Raw genomic sequence first — 14,252 nt, 5'->3', positions numbered from 1 at the left:
GAGGTCACCTCCAACCTTCCCTATTTAAATACCTTTAAAACAACTGAGTCAAGATCCAGGAGGAGGCAGAATGGTTCCAAGAGAAACCAGCCAGAGTATCATGCTGAGAGGTCTCCACCTATCATGTTCTCTGTTTCCAGCCTGAGAGTTTGTTTAAGTGTTAAGAAGCTTTTAGTTCCTGATTAACTTTTCTTTCTTTTTTTAAACACATTGGTAACCATAGCAACAATTGCTGGCAAAAGTGAAAATGCATTTCTGTCCTTTATCAGGAGCCATTCCCTTCAATTACTTCACTCTGCTCACCCATCCCTTCAGCCCAAGAAATTGAAGTCTGTCTTTTACAATAGACCCAGAATTGTGTCAGAGACCTAAAACTCAGGAGGCTCTGTATGCTCTCACACACACAGCCCCTCCACCCACCCTGCCCAGCTGAAATTAAACCACAGCCTACTTACTGACTCTAGGGAGAGAGTGTCCAGAGACTGATACCAGAAGTCAGGAATGCTGGGTGTCATTTTCCACCTAAACCACAGGCTATCTGCATGACTTTGGGCAAATCACAATTGTGCCTCAGTTTCCCCTCTTGTAAAATGTGGTGATATCTCCCTACCACATGAGTGGAGAGGGTGATAGTGAGATTTAGCTAATAATTATAAAATGCCTTCAAGAACATCAGATGAATGGTGTAATGAAGTGCAAAGTATTATTGTATTTTTAAGGTGATGTGCTAACCTGCTGGGTATTCCACTAGGATCTTGAGCATAGTGAAGTCTATACACCATCCCTTAGGAAGGGGAAAGCAATCAGACTACAGTGGCTTGAGCACAGTACAAATGCTATAACATTACTGAGAGCCAGTCTGGTCTGGTAGCTAGGGCATTAGGCTAGAATTCAGACCTGCCTTCTATCCCCAGCTCTGCTACTGGCAAGTCACTTCCCCCACTCTGGTTCCTGTCCCATCCTTTGTTCTACTAAAGTTTTCTGAGGCATGAACTACCTCTCACTATGTGTACAGCACTTAACACCTGATCTCATTTGGAGCCTCTAGGTGCTAATGTAATGTAATAACATCACTCCTGCTACTACCAGCATGTCTTAGCAGCAGAACAGCTTGACTGTGTCCCAGGATCTGTGGTGCAGGGGCCTATGCTTGTGGAGCAGGAGGGTGGGAGCTCTAAAAAGATAGTTACCTTTTCCATAACTGGGGTTCTTCAAGATGTGTTGCTCATGTCCATTCCATATTAGATGTGTCTGTTCTCCACATGCACCCCAATGCTGGAAGTTTTTCCCTCAGAAGTATCTGTAGGGGACTGGCTATGCCGCCCTCTGGAGTGGTGCCTGCTTGGCATGGTATAAGGGGCACTGCCTCAGTTCCTTTTTGCTGGAAACTCTGATAGTGGGGAAGGAGGGTGGGTTATGGAATGGACATGAGCAACACATCTCGAAGAACACCAGTTACAGAAAAGGTAACTGTCTTTTCTTCTTCGAGTGCGTGCTCATGTTCATTCCATATTAGGTGACTCCAAAGCAGTACCCCTGAAGGTGAGTAGGAGTTCATGGACATGTAGATTGCAACACAGCTCTGCCAAACCCAGCGTTGTCTCTAGCCTGCTGAGGGATAGTATAATGAAAGGTAAACATGTGAACAGAGGACCACTTTGCGGCTCTATAGATATCCTGGATAGGGATGTGTGCCAGGAAGGCCACCGAAGATGCCTGTGCTCTTGTCAAGTGGGCTCTGACAATCGGCAGCAGCAGAACCCCTGCCAGGTCGTAACAAGTCCTTATGCATGAGGTAATCCAATTGGAAATCCTCTGTGAGGACACCGGATGGCCCTTCATCCTGTCCGCTGTAGCGATGAAGAGTTGAGTCGATTTTCGGAAAGGCTTGATACATTCTAAGTAGAAAGCTAAGGCCCTCGAGACATCCAGGGCGTGAAGACATGTCTCCTTACTGGTCTTGTGTGGTTTGGGACAGAACACCAGGAGGTTCATATGAAAGGTGGAGACCACCTTTGGCAGGAAGGCTGGGCAGGGCCTCTACTGAACCTTATCTTTGTAAAAGACTGTGTGCTGAGGTTCTGAGGTCAAAGCTTTAATTTCAAAGACCTGTCTTGCTGACATCACCACCACCAGGAATGTGACCTTCCATGACAGGTGGGAAAGGGAGCAGGAACCCAGCTGCTCAAAGGGCAGGCTGATGAGCCTAGAGAGGACCAAGTTAAGATCCCACTGCAGGACAGGAGTCCGTATCTGCAGGAACAGTCTCTCAGCCCCTCTCAAGAATCTGACCGTCATGTCATGGGAAAATAATATCTGTCCTTGGATCATCAGGTGAAAAGTGGAGATGGCCACTAGATGCACTCTAATGCACTCTAATGGAAAAGTGTTCCAGGCCCTGGTTCCTCAAATGGAGCAGGTAGTCCAGGACAGCCTGTATGGAAGAACACAAGGGAGAAATGCCATGCTTGGACACCCAGTGGGAAAATCTCTTCCACTTGGCCAGGTAAGTCAGTCTGGTTGAGGGCTTGCCGAGAGCAAAACCAGTGGCATTTCCTGTTCTGGTGACGCGGGAACCTTCATGTCCATTGATGGTCTAGCAGCTTGCTCCCCAGGTTCTCCTGGACCTGCGAGGTCTTACCCCCCTAAAGTCTCCAGCACTGGAGGGGGATGGGATACTGAGGCTGCTGGCCTCTCTGAGGCTTCCAACATTGATCAGGCAACCTGGGAAGGCTGAGTGAACCCACAAGGGTTCCACAGGTACCATAGCGCTGGCCACTGTACTTGGGGCCATGGGACAGGTTTCGATGCTGATAATGTAGTCAGTACCAGGGCTTGTCCTGCAGTCAGGGAACCTCACTCTGAGATGGAGCTACCAGCAGAATGGTTGATCCAAGGCAACCAAGATTGGACTGAGTGGTGGCTCTTGTCCATCTGGTCCTGGTCTCTGCGTCCTGATGCTGCCATGTCCGAGTGAAATTGTCTTGGTCGAGCTCTCAGGGACTGATGGCATTCAGCGGATCTGCGGTGGATACCCGGTGATCCACGTCTCATGCTACTCAACCAGTGCCAGGATGTCGAACGGAGCTACTACAAGCCAGTTGCTGGGAGGATCGTCCTGAGTAGGGTGACCTTCCGTTTGGAGACGGGTGATGATGGCCCAACAATTGACGGTCTCTGGTGTCCGATCAGTCCCGGGATCAGTACCGGGCCCTTGAAGATGGTCAGAGCTGGTCACGGAGTTCCTGCCAGGCGGCGCATGCTTCAGAGGGTCTTCACCAATCTACCAGCGAGGTACGCCTCAAGTCCCTCAATGTGTGCCCCCAGTGCAGGGACCAAAGAGGGCTCCGCTGAGCCTGCCGCTGCCGTCCTGAGGAGTGACAGCTGCAGGTGGGTGAACGCTGGTGGGACATCCCTCTTGATGGGGAATGGTACCGCTGAGGCGGGAACATACGCATAGGTCCCAATGCAAGTTTTCGCTGAGAACGGGGTACCACAGAAGCTGGTGAGGCTTCAGGCCTCGACGGCATCTAAAGCTGGCTGGGGCCTGCACCACTATCTGGAATTGCAGGCAAGCCATGGGATGGGCTGCACTGCTCAACTTGAGCTGGGGCCCGACTTCCCAAGTTGGGATGTTGAGCTGCCAGACATGGGTCTTGGCTCGCCCCCTGCCCTCTCCTTTCCCTTGCAGGAGGTGGGAGATCTTTCCCTCACAGTCTTTCTCAGCTTCTTGACCGGAGCCATGGAGGGAGACCAGTGCCAGCTTGTGGACAGTGCTGGGGGAGCACTGCGAATGGAGGCCACAGTGATCAGTGCCATGTTGGACCATTGCTCTGGTGCGAGCATAGGTGGCAAGTTTGTATAATTTTTGGTAGTGCCCAAAATGGTGGTGCCCCCCCACTCCCGCCCTGTAAGCTGATATAAAATGAAGCTACAATGCGTCGGCACCACAAGATTACAAGGGTCAATTAAAAGTGGAAAGTCAGAAGCAGCACTTGCCTGCTTCAATATACAGTATTATATTTTGTTGCACCTGTTGTGACAAAGTGGGAATATTCTTAATGTTTTCTCTGAATACTGTGTGGGTGCCTCAGTTTCCCCTGCAAGGTGCCAACTGAAGGTGTTGGAGACAAAGAGATCAGGTGGCCTCCTTGTCCAGAAGAGATACAAAGGCCAGAGGAGGGAGTGTCAGTTTGGAGCTGGCTGGGGAAATGGGGAGAGGTCCAGAACTTGGGTCTGGGCTCCCCATCCCTGAAGATGGACCTGACTGAGGGGTCTTGTTTTCTGTACCTACAAGCTCTGTTTTAGACTGTTCCTGTCACCTAATAAACCTTCTGTTTTTTCACCAGCTGGCTGAGAGTCACGTCTCACTGCAGAGTTCGGGTGCAGGGACCTCTGGTTGCCCCAGGACCTGCCTGGGCAGACTCGCTGCGGAAAGCGCAAGGTGTGAAAGGGCATGCTGAATGCTCTGAGGTCAGACCCAGGAAGGTGTACGCTTCTTGCCCTGGAGACAGTCTGCTCAGAGAGAGGAGGCTCCCCCAGAGTCCTGACTGGCTTTGTATGGAGTAGTTCCAGAGCATCCCAGCATCCCCTTTCATGCCACGTGCTTCCCGGAAGTTCGCACAGGCACTGACACTCCTCTTCTGGCCTTTGTCTCTTTTCCAGGCATTAGAAGGCCACCTGATCTCTTTGTTCTCCAACACCTTCAGTTGGCACCTTGCAGGAGAGCGGCCCAGGCCATCAGTTGCCTGGAGACAAGGTTTTGGCCATTCTCTGTGCAGATGGCATCACACTGGCCCTCTAGGGCTCTACAACAATCACATTCCCATATCCCACTATCTAGATCCTTGAGAAATGCATAGGGGAAACTGAGACACCCACACAGTATTCAGAGAAAACAGTAAGAACATTTCCACTGTATACAACTAGTTATATACTTTAAAGGGTGTAAAATAATCAAGTAGTGTGCTAAACACAATGATACTCCAAACTGACCACCTCAGGTGAGGGCTGTGGAGTGGGGCTGGGGATGAGGGGTTCACAGTGCAGGAGGGTGCTCAGGGTTGGGGTGCTGGGGGCGCAGGCTCTGGGGTGGGGCAGGGCTGGGGATAAGGAACTTGGGGTGCAGACAGGCTGCCCCAGGGCTAGGGCCAGAGAGGACTCCCCTTCCCCCACTGGCAGCAGCAAGCTCCAGGGGAGGGACCCCTCCTCTTCCCCTCCCCCCCCACAGCACACTCACTCTGCACCACAGTCACTGCACATGCTCCCAGGGCCTCTCCCAGGTCCAGAAAGCCCCCACTCCTCCCCTATGGTGGGTAATGGGGGGGAGGGTTGCCATCATATGGGCCTCCCCTGCTGCTGCCCCTCACCATAGCCTCACTGGAGATGGAGCTGCCCCTTGCCCAGCATGGGGCAGGAGTGAGAACTTCAGGGTGGTGGCTGGGGGTGGGGGGCAAGGTCTCACAAAATTCACCCAAGCCCCAGCTGCTCAGGTCTAGGAAGCTCCCCTCCCCCATCTCCCTTGTGGTGGGTGGGTGGGTGGGTGATAGAGGGAGGGGGGAGGACTGCCTTCACATGCGGCTTCCTTCCTCCCCTGCTGCAGCCTGCTGCCCCTCACCCTAGCCCACTGGGGATGGGGCTGCCCCTTGCCCAGCACTGGGCAGGAGTAGGGGCTGCGGGAAGGAGGGGGTGGATCACAGGGTCAAACCTCACCGAAGCCCCAGCAGCTGCTCAGGTGAGTGAGGTCCACCCCAGATGTCCATCTCCTGGCCGGAAGTCCCCTTGGCGTCTCCTCCAGGTGGGTGCCAGGGGACGGGAAAGAGGGCTCCCAAGCACCTGTGTGCCTCCTCCCCCTTCCTCTCTCCCTTTCCCCCTCCTGAGCTACTCCAACAGTCTGCCAGCCGCTGCTCTCTATAGCCTTAGGCAGAAGCAGCGGCAGGCAGCCAGCAGCACAAGCAAGGGAGAGAGGCACGGGCTGTGTTTTTCCAGGCAGGGAAGCTCCGAGGTGCAGGTGGGGCCTGCTCCAGGCAGGGCCAGGGGAGAAACTCAGCTCCAAATATTGGTGGAGCACAGCCCCCAGCCTTGACTATTCCTGCTGCTCGGCACCTTGAGCCCATATAACCTGCCGCCCCTGGGCGCGAGTGCCAACTCCATTAGGAGCGCATTCAAATGGATATCATGCTCCTTCTTTGCCCTAGGTTTAAAGGACTTGCAGATACGGCACTTGTCACTTATGTGCCCCTCGCCTAAGCACCTTAAGCAGCTGGTCTGAGGATCGCTGAGGGGCATAGGCCATTTGCAGTGATCGCAGGATTTAAAGCCTGAGGACCAGGGCCTGCCCTGACTAACGAAGAGTTTGAGAACTACTACTAAGGGTAACTAAGAAAACTACTAACTATGTATAACTATTTCACAGGATTTCAAAGTTCACAAGGACAGAGAAGGAATCAGTGATAGCTGAGCAGCAGACATTCCAGCACCGTCACTAGCGGCAAGAAAGAACTGAGGGTGCGGGGAGCCGGCGGCACTTCTTATACCACGTCATGCAGGTGCCACTCCAGAGGGCTCCAGAGCCGGTCCCCTATGGATACTGCTGAGGGAAAACTTTCTGACACCGGTGCATGTGGCGAGCACACACACCTAATATGGAATGGACATGAGCAAGCACTCAAAGAAGAACTGACTGCTCCCCTGATGTGCTGTTCTGAGGAGCTGTGACAGTCTTAACAGGTCACTGAATGTGAACACAGGCTCCAAAATGGCTGAAGGCCATCAGTGCAGCGAGGCGTGGGTGCTGAACCCACATCCCTTTCCATCCAGCCCCCCAAGCACTTGTAACTGCAGTACTGGGGCCCCAAGTCATGATGTGCTCACCCGCTGAGGGCAGGGAGCTTGAGGCCAAAACTGTGCTCCGCTAAGCATCCCAATGTCCCAGAATGCTGTGTGCACCAAGGGACTCCCTTATGCTAAAAGAAAAGAGGAGTGAGCTCAATAGCTGGCAGCCTAAAGAGCTCTCAGCAGATCAGCGAAACCGTCGTGCAGTGATTTTCCCAAAGCCCTACAAAAAAAACCCTCCAGCGAAGAATGTGCCGCTTGTTGGCGAATTTTCTGCCGTGGCCCCAGGGGCTGCTTCTCACACATGATTAGTGTGTTTACCCTTGTAACACAGGCAAAGCCACACAATAGGGCCTCTGAGGAGACATTTCCCGCCATTTTCCCCCCATTGTAGCCCTTTTCTTTCCTCTCCCCACCCCTTTCCTTCCTTCTTCCCCTTGTCGAGGAGATAAAAGGCTGAATTTGTGAATCACTTTGGCTCCAAAGAAGAGACTCACAAAGGCTACGAGAGCTGAGCCCTTCCATGCTGCCTCCCTTCCCTGGCTGTGAAAGAAGCCAGGCCTAGCTGCTGAAGAAAAGCTTTTGGCAGAGCAGATGATTTCCTTTTGCCCTCTATTGTGGAGATACAAGGGTTGGGGGTGAGGGGAGGTGTATTGTGACACCACTGCTGGTATTCAGGCTCCTCTGGGACTGATCATAAATAAAACAACAGCTGGGGGATTTCCTGAGGGTTGCCTCACACAGCCAGGGCACAACCAGCTCTGAGAGATGCAGTCGGCCCCAAGTTCCTCTGTCTTTGAACTCAGGCTCTAGCTGTGCAGCGAGCCTGGCCTGTGCAATCACAGACAGCATGGAAGTGGCAAAAGGAAATGAGTGACTGCCAATGTGGGCAAGACAGCAGCAGGTTGGGGTCTGTAATGGGAGTGAGGGGTAGGATAGGGACCGGGACAGCAGCAGGTATTGAGATCTCTAATGAGAGTGGGGGTAGGATGGGGGCAGGACGGCAGCAGATGAGTACGGGCAGAGTAGTGGGATTGGGATCTGCATGGGGCGAGGGATACAATAGGGAGTGGGATAGTAGGTGTTTGTAGGGCACAGGGTAATTTGTCCTTATGCCTGAGATTAGAGGTATAGTAGAAGCCCATAATGGAATGAGACTAACAAGGATGGATGGGACTAGAGTCACACTACCGAACAATGGGAGACAAGCTCTGAGGTGTTCTGGGGTTGCAGGAGGAGGCAAGCATTTCCCCATATACTCTTTGACAGAGAGATATTCCTGTAATACAGAACAGCTGAGTGACAGCTTGCTGAAAGGCAGCTGAGGGAGGGGGAATACAACTACCCCAACAATACCTCTATCTGTTGACAAAGGCCTTTGAGAATAGGTCCTGGGGACCCCAAAGGCTGTCGTTAAAGGAATCTGCTCCCATAGATGGAGTGGGAGTTCTAAACCCAGCGCAGGCACAGAGGGGCTGGGATTGCTGGGAGGTGCTCCACTCCTCCTGCTGCAGCCACACACCGTGATGCAGCTATTGAGCACCAGCTGAAGAAAGGCATGGCCAGAGTGAGGGCATTATTGGGATAGGGAGCGGGGAGAATAGCACATGTATGGGGGGGGGCATAGCTGGGAAGGTATATTGTAGAGGAGTCTGGGGGGGCAGAGATTTCAAACTTTGATAGCAATTCACAACTGGACCACTGCCAGACTTGCAGAGCAGGAGCTGTGAGAGTCATTTGAGGGAAGAACATAGTGGGGCATGGCTGGGGATGGATTTCTGGGGTTGGGGGCAGACCATGGGTGGCGGGTATAATAGGCCAGCCTCCCCCGGTGCTGCCACGACCGCTGGACCCTAGTTGTGGTAAAGATTTTTCTTTATTATGCCCCATGCTGGTTCCGGGGTGTCCTCCTCTTTTAATACGCTTTCCCCTACATGGGTTGGGTCCGGGGAAGGGAGGCACAGTGCAGCCGCAGCTGGTCTGGGGCTCCTCTGGGAAGGTGAGAGGAGTGCTTGAGGCTTCAGCCAGCCTGGGGCTCCTCCAGGCAGGGTGGGGAGGCTCGGGGCTGCGGCTGGTCCGGGGCTCCTCCAGCCGAGGCGGGGGTGCTCCGGGCTGCAACCACCTTGGGGCTCCCCCAGGCATGGGGGAGGAGGCTCAATGCTTTGGCCAGCCTATAGCCGATGGGGGGACAACACTCGAGGCTTCTGTGCGCGGGGCCTGTGGCTCCAGCTGTGAGCGGGGGTGGGGGGAAGGGGTCTCGGGGCTCCAGCTGTGGAGAGGGCATGGGCAGAAGGGGCAGAGATGGGGCTAGCCTCCCTGAAGGGGGGCTCCACTCATTGCCCCGGGGCAGACTGTGGGGGAATTACTAAAGGGGCATGGCAGTGGGGTAGAACAGAAAGGGGACACTCAGTCAGCAAAGTACAAAGGTTTTCCAGTTGAGGGAGCTGCCTTCTGGGTTCCATGAGTGCCAGCACAGATGCATCAGTGCTGGCACTCAATCAGTTGAGGCTCTACTCCTCAAAGTTTTCAGGACAATCTCAACAAATTGGTGTCTCCCTGGTGAGTGAGTGTAGTGCTCTTTAGTGTGGGATGCAATGTGTATTCAATTTGAGGTTGCCAACTTTGTGATTGCAGAAAACCCAACAACCTTACCCCACATCCTGCCCCACCCCCATCCTTGCCTCGCCCCTTCTCCAACGCCCCGCTCACTCCATCCCCCCTCCCTCTGTTACTTGCTCTCCCCCACCCTCACTAATTTTCATTGGGCTGGGGTAGGGGGGTTAGGGCTCGGGCTGGGGGTGCGGGCTCTGCAGTAGGGCCAGGGATGAGTGATTTGAGGTACAAGAGGGGGCTCTGGCTGGGGGTTGGGATGCAGGAGGGGGTGCGGATGACCAGAGGCAGCTCTATGTTTTTTGTCACCCCAAGCACGCAAGGCAGGCGGCTTTTGGAGGCATGCCTGCAGGCGGTCCGCTGGTCACATGGATTCGGTTGCGAATTGCTGCCAAAGCTGCAGGACCAGCGGACCTCCCTAGGCACACTGCCGAAAGCCGCCTGTCTGCCACCCTCACAGTGATGTCAGGCCGCCCCCTTCAGCTTGCCGCCCCAGGCACACGCTTGCTGCGCTGATGCCTGGAGCTGCCCCTGCGGGCAACACTTACCTCAGGTGGCTCCCAGAAACAGCCGGGATGTCCCAGTCACCCTTAGGTGAAGACACAGCCACGCAACTCTGTGTGCTGTCCCCCCACTGCAGGCACCACCCACGCAGCTCCCATTGGCTGTGATTCCTGGCCAGTGGGACTGCGGTACCAGCACTCAGGGCAGGGGCAGCACACAAAGCATCCGTGGACGCCCCTGTGCTTAGGGGTATGGGACATGCCGGCTGCTTCTGGGAACTGCACGGAGCCAGGGTAGACAGGGAGCCTGACTTAGCCCTGCTGACTGGACTTTTAATGGCTGCTGCTGCTGACTGAAGCCATAAGGGTCCCTTTTCTACCCAGCGTTCTGGTTGAAAACCAAACACTTGGCAACCCGAATTCAATCAGCTGCAGGATGTTGTAATCAAATGGGTACTCATGCATATATGGCCACTTCAGTGCTACCTGCAAGGAGATTTGGCCATAGACAGCGAGTTATATGGGTCTGTCGTGCCTGGGCACCAGGAATATTCCAATACAATTTGAGGCCAAGTCTCTCCCTTGGCCCCGCCTTCCATTCTGGGCACTGCCCCCTGTGCCTCTCCTGGAGAATTTAAAATGGCCTGGGGCCCCCATCCACCACTGGCAGTACAGCCCAGCTGAGCCTGCTCACCCCTTCCTGTGGCACGTCTCTGTCTATGTGTGCTGCTCCCACCCCAAGTGGCCAATAGGAAGCTGCAGGGGCAGTGCCTGGGGGTGGCAGCATGCAGAGGCCCCCCAGCCAAGTGCTGCACCCCCTGACTCCCTCCCAGAGCCTGCACCCCATCCCCCTGCACTCCCTCCCATCCCCAAACTCCCTCACAGAGCCTGCATCCCCACCCCCTGCCCCAGCGTGGACCCTGTACCCCTCACCCCACCCCCTGCTCCATCCCAGACCCTGTACCCAAACTCCATCCCAGAGCCTGCACCCCTCACCCCCTCCTGCACCCCCACCCCCTGCCTGGAGCCTGCACCCAGCACCCAAACTCTATCCTAGAGCCTGCACTCCAGACTCTTTCCCCCACCCAAACTCCCTCCCAGAGCCCAAACTCCCTCCCAAAGTCTGCACCCCAATCCCCTGCCCCAGCCCAGGCCCTGCACCCCAGACCTTCTCCCCCCACCCAAACTCCTCCCAGAGCCTTAGGCAGGTGGGGGGTAGAGTTGGTGGGGCAGGCTCTGGGTGTTCTGAGCACCACCAAAATTTCTACAAACCTGCCGCTCCTGGATGTGGCTGGTTTGGGAGCTCAACATTTGCATAGGATGAAGGTTCCCCAAGTCAGTTATTTTACTTGAGATTAAGAGGGTGCTGGCATCTGGTCTCTAATATAACTCACATATGTGCTAATGCTGGTGGTTGCACTGAAGTAAATGGCAAAACTCCCATTAACTTCAGTAGGAGCTGGAGCAGGCCCTGGAGCACATGCAGCTACTATCCAGCCTTGCTTGCTGTTTTTCACCCTAAGTTTCTCTCTCTTTGCATCTGTTTGGACCCTTCCAGCTTTCCCAGCAGCAGGGCTGCTGACAGCTGGCGAAGACACAGCTTTCCCAATGCATAGCAACAAATTCCTTAAATTCACTGCTGCTTTACAGTCTCTGAGAAAGGTGAACTGGGGGAGCCGTGGGAAGGGCGGAAGCAGCCATAATTCAAGGAGTGCAAGTTAAAGAAGCTTTTGATAGCACAGAGCTTCCTCCACTGGCCACCTGCTGCTTCCAAAAACTGATCTGCCTTCTTAAAAATCCTTCACTGCATTACAGCAAAACCACTCCTCTCTCTGAGCCCATTGACATGGCTGGCCATCTTCAACTGACTCCCAAGGGAGATGGATGGGGCTCTCTATTTTCATCCTCATCTTCTCCTGTCCATTCCTCTTTCTGCATTTCAGAGGAGGTGATATTGTGTTCATGGCTCCAGCCAGCATTGGTCATTTCTCTCTCTGGCTAGCTAGAAGCCTAATCTAGCCTGAACCTGAATCAAATCCTGATTGTGGATTGCGTAACTAATTAACTAGATAACAAGCCTAACTCCTCTGACGTCAATTGAGTCACATCAAAGATGAATTTGGTCCAGTCTGTACAGTGCGGTAGAGCACTGTGAAAGTGCTAAGTGACACTCACTCCATTGGTTCATTCTCCCCTCTTCCTGTTTCTCTCTCTCTGTTCCCTTTCTGCAGCACATTTCTCTCACTTTTACTTGTCCTATTTTCACTGTTTCTCTTCTTCAGTTTCTTTATCTCTTTCCCTCCCCCACTTTCTCCTACTTCTATTTCCCCTTGATTTTCTGGTTGCTATTGGCCTAATCGGCTCCACCTCCCAGTGAGTACCATAAAATTGGAGAAGTCACCATGGCCAGCTGATTTGGATTTGGCATGCTCTGATTGTTCAGATTAGCATCACCCCAATTTCCACTCTCAGCACAGAACCAACATGGGGCAACAGGAGCAGGGGAGAAACTCAGACTCCCAGGTCAGGGTGAATGTGTACGGTATCTAGCACAGCTCCAATCAGGGCTTAGCTGTTCTTAAAGGTGAATTTTATTAAAAGCACTTGGCCCATCTGTTCTGAGCCTCCTTCTTCTTTGGTGGCCTGAGTGTTTTGGTACTACCTAAATCACACAGCAACATTAACACCAACTATACTCTTTAGTTCTCTTTATTCACTGCTAAACACACTGGATAAGACATAGTCTAAATTCTGCTCTGCTATAAGGCCAGATCTTGAGTGTCCTCAGTTTCTATTGATTTCAGCTAGATTTGCAGGGTTTGGACTCTTATGCACATGCAACCTCACTGACACAAAACAAGTCTGAGATTCCAAGGCAACATGATGTAGTAGATAAGGCTCTGAAGTGGGAGTCCAGAGATCTGGGGACTATTTCCAGCTCTGCATCTATCCCATTGTGTGGCCTTGATCAAGTAAATTCACCTGTGTTCCCTTACACCCTTTATCTGTCTTGTCTATTTAGATTAGTCCTTCCAGCCAGGCACCATCTCTCCCTATAGGCTAGTAGTAAACTGAATTAAGCAAAAATTATATTAGCCATGCTCAAACCAATTAAGTGTTCACACAAGAGGGTAGCACCAATTTCACTAAATCAGTTTAGAAAATGACAGTGAAATCTGTGCTATTTATGCATGCAGACAAGCTGGAAGTGTTTATACAATGTATAGAACAACAGGCCCTGACCTTAACTGGTACTAGGTGCTACTGTCACACACAAATAATAATAGTTGCTAGGAAATAACTGAAGGTGGGATTTGTCTCACTATGATTAGTGTTTCTGATACAGGGTATTTATTTTTGTGCATGTTACAAGAGTGGATTTGGTCAAACAAATGAGAGGGGAAATCCAGTTTGGGAGGGGAATGTATCTGGAACTTAGGCTTTTGTTAGATTTTAAAAGAGCAATTCCAAAAATTAATCACCCAAAGTAGCTTTTTGGGGGGTTCAGCTTAAAGGTTACAAGCAAACAAAAGCATCTGGGGTTAGCACAGAAGAGATCCACAAGCCAAAATAAAAAAATAAACCTGATTGTGTCTAACCAAATATTCCCTATCCAAATAATTTCTCCTAGGAATGGAAGATGAATTTTCATGCCTGGTTCAAGCCATACACAGCATTGCTGCTCCATCCCTGCAGCCCAGAGAACAACAGACAAAGGGAAAGTTTCTTTCCCAATTTTAAAAAGTTCTACCTTCCCATTGGCTCTTTTGGTCAGGTGCTCATTCCTTTTCTTTTACCTGTGGGCTTGTTAACCCTTTACAGGTAAAGCAAGCAGAGAACAGACCAAGAGGGATTTTACAGCTAACTGTGTCCACCAAAGGGAGTTACTCCCCCCCACCTCCTTCATGTATCACAGATGGCAAAAGAGAACTCACCAACCCCTGCCAGGCAGGCCTAAAATTAGGAACTCAGCTACTAGAAGTGATGGGAAACCTGGACCCCAATCTTGCCACAAGCATCACACAGCTGGACCCTCTCCCCATATGCTGCCTCAGTGACTTCATAGAATATCAGGAAGAGAAGTGACCTCAGGAAGTCATCTAGTCCAACCCCCTGCTCAAAGCAGACCCAATCCCCAGACAGATTTATTACCTCAGTTCCCTAAATGGCCCCCTCAAGGACTGAGCTCACAACCCTATGGTTTAGCAGGCCAATGCTCAAACCACTGAGCTATCCCTCCCTGTGTAATCTATTTAGGGGCATTCCATGGTTTGTACGGTTGAGCTTTGAAATGTAAACTTGTAT

The 14,252-nt window shown here is 52.4% G+C and overlaps 1 protein-coding gene across 1 annotated transcript in view; it reads left to right on the top strand.

Annotated features, from left to right (window-relative positions):
• The window catches only part of METRN (meteorin, glial cell differentiation regulator), a 291,968-nt gene that overhangs the window by 38,699 nt on the left and 239,017 nt on the right, over positions 1 to 14,252 (top strand). The gene's annotated exons all lie outside the window — the stretch shown is intronic.

Source organism: Gopherus flavomarginatus, chromosome 9 (genome assembly GCF_025201925.1).
Source record: "Gopherus flavomarginatus isolate rGopFla2 chromosome 9, rGopFla2.mat.asm, whole genome shotgun sequence".
In the NCBI taxonomy this organism is placed as follows: Eukaryota; Metazoa; Chordata; order Testudines; family Testudinidae; genus Gopherus; species Gopherus flavomarginatus.
Note: the sequence above shows the minus strand (reverse complement) of the source record. Positions and strands in the feature narration are given on the sequence as shown.